Genomic DNA, 5,523 nt, shown 5'->3' on the forward strand with positions numbered 1-5,523 from the left:
CTTTTAATGGAGAGTCTCAAGTTTCCTGAGCAATCCATATTTAGAGAAATGGGAAAAGACCTTTACAGCCAGCACTCTCAGTCTTCATTGGAAGTAGCATCAACAAAAAAGTATTCAGTATGGTGGTCTTGTATTTCAAGCTCATGCTTTTGGGGATACATTCTCCGTTCTTCTTCAGTGTAGGAACTGCAAAATATAACTACCTTTACATGATAATGGGAGTGAAAGAATATAGAGTCCTCATGCAAAAATTAAAACATACTTTTCTATTAGTCCTTCAAAAATAGACTTTCAAAATGTTTGATTCTCATAACCCCTTGCTATGAGTAGCTTGGTTACTCTTCAGTTTGTAAATATAAATGGGTTATATGAAGTTTGTTATCAACTGATCAAGATTTGGGGATTCAGTTACGTATGAAAACGGTCTCAATTTAACTTTTATTACTCCCATGATGAGAAGCAGGGTGTCTAGATAAAACCTTTTTATCAGCTAACTATATGAAAAGATAAACACTGTAATAATTCATGTGATACAAAATGGGCAAAAGCAAAAGGCTAGCTTCCCCCTCAAGGAAGAAAAATTTCAGGCCTATGAAAAGGAAGGACAACAATATTAATTTTTAAAATTATATTTACTTAGAAGCATTTAGAACGTCAAACAAAACAGCTGCAACTTTTTTGCAATTAAAAATTAGTATTTAATAAACAAAACAATAATTATTTTGTATAAGCTGCATCAGAGAGAACTGAAGATGAAAACACTATCATCCCATACATAATTTGTGTTGTGCACCAACATAAACCTGCTTTAAATTTCCATGCCAATTTGCAACCACTGTACTGTAACAGGCAAGATTAGTGGCTATTGAACATACCACCAGGACAGGGCTAGCTAACTACACATTTGGTAGCATGCTAACTATACAAAAAAAGACACTGTATAGTTGTTAAATCTTACACAACCTTATATTTCAATTTTTTTTTTTTATTTAAAAGGAGTGAATTGTGTACAGGGAGGTTAAATGCTTTGCAGACAAGAAAGAAAAAACTGCAGTAGAACTAGCTTATTCATCATCATCTTCCTCCTCAACATCATCCTCCTCCTCAACATCATCCTCTTCATCTTCCTCCTCTTCATTCTTTTTCTTGCTTTTCTCAGCCCCGACGGCTTTCCTTTTTGCTGCATCAGGCTTTCCTTTAGCTCCATGTGCAGCGAAATCCTTGTCATATTTTTCTTTCAGCTTTGCAGCCTTCCTTTCATATGGCTGCTTATCATCTGCAGCAGTGTTATTCCATATCTCTCCCAGTTTCTTTGCAACGTCACTAATGGATAGGCTGCGATGTTATTTTTGATTTTCGGGCGGTACTCAGAACCGAACAAGACAAAGGCTCGAGAAGGCCTCTTGAGTGCATTGGGATCCTTGAACTTTTTTGTTTCCCCTTCAGGAGGGATTTAGGTTTCATTTCTCTTTTTTAATGGGCCTCACCCGACTTTGCCATGTCTTCAAATTTTCCCTTCTTTTTTGCAGACAGGTTTGCACCTCTCTGAGCACTTCTTAGAAAACTCTGAGAAACTGACTGAATCTTCTCAGTGCTACTTTTTGTGCTCCTTCCCGGCAAGTTTGCACAAAGAATGCATATGATGACATTTTGCCTTTCAGCTTCTTAGGCTCTCCTTTGGCCATGTTTAGTTATTATTTCATCAGCAAGGCACAGAGTCACCCAGTGCCCACCCAGCTCTCACTTGCCTGGGCGCTGTCTCTGAAGCCAAATGTACTGCAATCCCATCTTATTTTTAACATCCCAAATTATTTAATATTGTTGTGGTGGTTTTTTTTAAAATCAGTGGCTGTCTAGATTTCTACATAGATTGATTTATTTGTTCACTGTGGAAGATTATATTTTCCAAGGATAGAGGTGACCACATCTCTTATCCCATATCCCACATGCTCTTTTGCAGTGTGACCTTGCCACTCCCTTATCAAGAGGTGTAGTCTAATTCTTTTCCCCTTGAATTTGGGCTGGCCTTAGTGATTTGTATCAATCAATAGAATGCGGTAGAAGTGACACTGCATGGATTCTGAGGCTAGGTCAGATACTGAGGCACAAAAGGCAATACAGCTTCCACCTGGTTCTCTTGGAATGCTCACTTCTGAACATTCCCATGGAGAGGTCATTTGTGGGTACTATGGTCAACAGTCTTCACGAAGCAGTCTTTGAGTTATCCCAGTTCATATGCCAGATATGCGAGTGAAGATGCTACCAGAGGCTTCTAGCCCACCAGATTTGAGTCATCCCCAGCTATTCAAGATATTCCAGCCAAGGTCTCAGATACCATACAGCAGAGACAAGTCATTCTTGCTGCTTACCTAGGTTTTTGTGTGAACAGAAGTTTTCATTTCTCTGGAGTAAATACCCAGGAATGTGTTTAAAAAGAAAATTTCAACAAATTAGCGTAGAGATCTAATTGGATTTTGTTAGCAATTCATGAATTAGGGAACTTCTTCTATTTTTTTTTTTTTTTTTTTAAGATAGGGTCTTGCTCTGTCGCCCAGGCTAGAGTGCAGTGGTGTGATGTCGGCTTACTGCAGCCCAGGTTCAAGTGATTCTCATGCCTTAGCCTCCGGAGTAGCTGGGATTATAGGAACATGCTGCCACACCTGGTTAGTTTTTGAATTTTTAGTGGAGCTGGGGTTTCGCCATGTTGGCCAGACTGATCTCAAACTCCTGACCTCAAGTGATCTGCCCTCCTTGGCCTCCCAAAGTGCTAGGATTACAGGCGTGAACTACTGCACCCGGCCAAGGCAACATCTAATCTACAAGATAGAAAGGCACTCCACTGGGCAGGGCAGAACAGTTGGTTTTTATAAGTTAGTTTAAGCAGAAACAAGAAAACTGATATCATAGTGTGAAAAGCAGATTGGTTAACATCAGGTTACTTCAGGTAACATTCCTTATAGGGTTAAAGCAGAGAAGGCTTCCTTATCATACCTGCTCAGATTGACTGGGCCCCTTGGGATTGGTTGCTGTGAATCTCTTGTTCTTTTCAAAACTGTCCAGAGTTAAGTTCATTTTGGTTACACGGCACTTAGTACAAGTGACTCAATTCTGCTTTGATCTGGTCTGTTGGGCCTAGTGCAGGAGCTCAGTCCAAAACAATGGCTTCCTTTAAATTCTATTTAACAAGTAGGATTACTCATTCATATGGCAAGTGTGCATTTAATTTAAAAAAAGGCCAAACTGTTTCCCAGGGTGGCTGTACAGTTCTATATTCCCACCAGTAATATATGAGAGGTCCTGTTGCTTTCAGTCTTCATCAGCACTTGGAATTGTCATTATTTTTAACTTTAGCCATTCTGATAGCGTTCAGTGATAGCTCATTGTGACTTTATTTGCATTTTGCTCATTGAGAACAATGCTGAAAATATTTTCATGTGCTTATTTTCCATCCATGTATCTGCTTTAGTAAAATGTCTGTTTAAGATTTTACCCACTTTTAATTGGTTGTTTCAGACTGACTTTTAAAAATTCAAATCTGATAATGTCCAACATCCCCCCTGCCCCCAATATGACGTGTATTCTTCATTTTCTTTCCCATTCTGTTTTTCTTTTTGATGTGCATTCACTGAGTTTTGAGAAATGCATATACCCATGTAAACCAAACCCCTATGAAGTGATACAACATGATCATCACCCTATAACGTCCCCTCCTATTCCCCCTTTCCAGCTATTTTCTGCCCCCAACCCTCTCAAATGTAATTCATGTTCTAAATTTTTCCACCGTAGATTTTTCCTGATTTAGAAATGTACATACATGAAATCATACAAAATGTACTCTTTTGTGTAAGGCTTCTTGGCATAATGTTTTTGAGATTCATCCATCTTGCATGTATTAATAATGCATCCCTTTTATTGCTGAGTGGTATTCCATTGTATAAGTAAATCATAGTTGGTTTACCCATTATTCTGTTGATGAATACCTGAGCTGTCTCAACTTTGGGCTATTATGAATAAAGCTGATATGAACAATCATATTCAAGTCTTTTTCTGGGCATATGTTATCATTTATCTTGGCTAAATACCTAGGAGGTGAATTGATGGATCACAAGATAGCTGTGTACATAAATTTATTAAAAACTGCCACAATTTTTCCAAAGTGTAGAAAAGAACTTCTATCATTCAAGATGCCTTTGGAATCTCTGACTCATGGGTTTCCTAGGAATAGAAGTGCCCTTTATTCTGGAAATTGTGGAGGTGGGATGATTCCCACCCCCTTCCTGTATCAGAATTGATTCAAGAATATGTGTGCCTCTCCTAGCAGCTCTGTTCTCACAGCTGTCAGCCCTGGTCAGGGAAAGGCGGGGATGTTTAATTATAATGTTCCTGACAGTTTCTGAGCAGACAGCCCAGTGCCTGCTGTGCCAACAGCTGAGCTTCGCCTGAAGCTGCCATGCTGAAGACTCACGTACCCGTATCTGACTTTTCCTCTGTAGGCTTGCTTAATGGCAAACAAATCTCATGTTTCCACTTGCTCAGTGCTGGTTAGGTGCAGGTTGCAGGCACACTCCAGCTTAAGAGGCTTGCATTACTTTCCTTATCCTACCATTGAGTTAGCTGCCAGTGCATGATACAGCCCAGTAGAGCCCAAACTACCTAAGAATTCAGTCCTCGACATAACCCAGGCTCTCAGAGTTCATCAGATTTGAATATACAGCTACTCACTGGTTCTACCGAAGTCCCTCTGGGATCCATTTATGTGTCTTCTGACTTGTTTCTCCTGTGGTTAATTAGTAGATCAGGGAAACAAAGATTCACTGAGAGATAGGGCACTCCTATTTTTCCCTTTCCATAAATGATCTTTACTTCTCCCTTGTATTAGTCCGTTCTCACGCTGCTAATAAAGACATACCTAAGACTGGATAATTTATAAAGGAAAGAGGTTTAATGGACTCAGGGTCCAGCATGGCTGGGGAGGCCCCAGGAACTTACAATCATGGCAGAAGGGGAAGCAAACACGTCCTTTTTCACATGGCAGTAGCAAGGAGAAGTGCAGAGCAAAAGGGTGGAAAGCCCCTTATAAAACCATCAGATCTCGTGCGAACTCACTCACTATCACGAAAACAGCACGGAGTGGGGACTGCCCCCATGATTCAATTACCTCCTACCGGGTGTCTCCCATGACACGTGGGGATTATGGGAACTACAATTCAAGGTGAGATTTCAGTGGGGACACAGAGCCAAACCATATGAGGGTGATTTAGAAACGTATATACGTGAAATCATACAAAACGTACTCTTTTTTGTAAGGCTTCTTAGCGTAGTGTTTTTGAGATTCATCCATCTTGCACATATGAGGGTGATATGGTTTGGATACGTGTCCCCATCCAAATCTCTTATGGCACTGAACACTTTCTACCTTGTATTACTATTATTTGAAGTTTTTCTTTAGTTCATCTCGTCCCAGAAATTGGAAGTGATTTGAAGGGTAAATCAAATATAAACACACACCATATATTTAAAATG

General features: G+C 39.8%; 1 pseudogene; it reads right to left on the reverse strand.

The window, feature by feature from the left end:
* Positions 1–1,064: 1,064 nt before the first annotated feature.
* Positions 1,065–1,685, reverse strand: LOC111536616 (annotated as a pseudogene).
* Between the last annotated feature and the right edge of the window lie 3,838 nt (positions 1,686–5,523).

Source organism: Piliocolobus tephrosceles, chromosome 12 (genome assembly GCF_002776525.5).
Source record: "Piliocolobus tephrosceles isolate RC106 chromosome 12, ASM277652v3, whole genome shotgun sequence".
Classification (NCBI taxonomy): Eukaryota; Metazoa; Chordata; class Mammalia; order Primates; family Cercopithecidae; genus Piliocolobus; species Piliocolobus tephrosceles.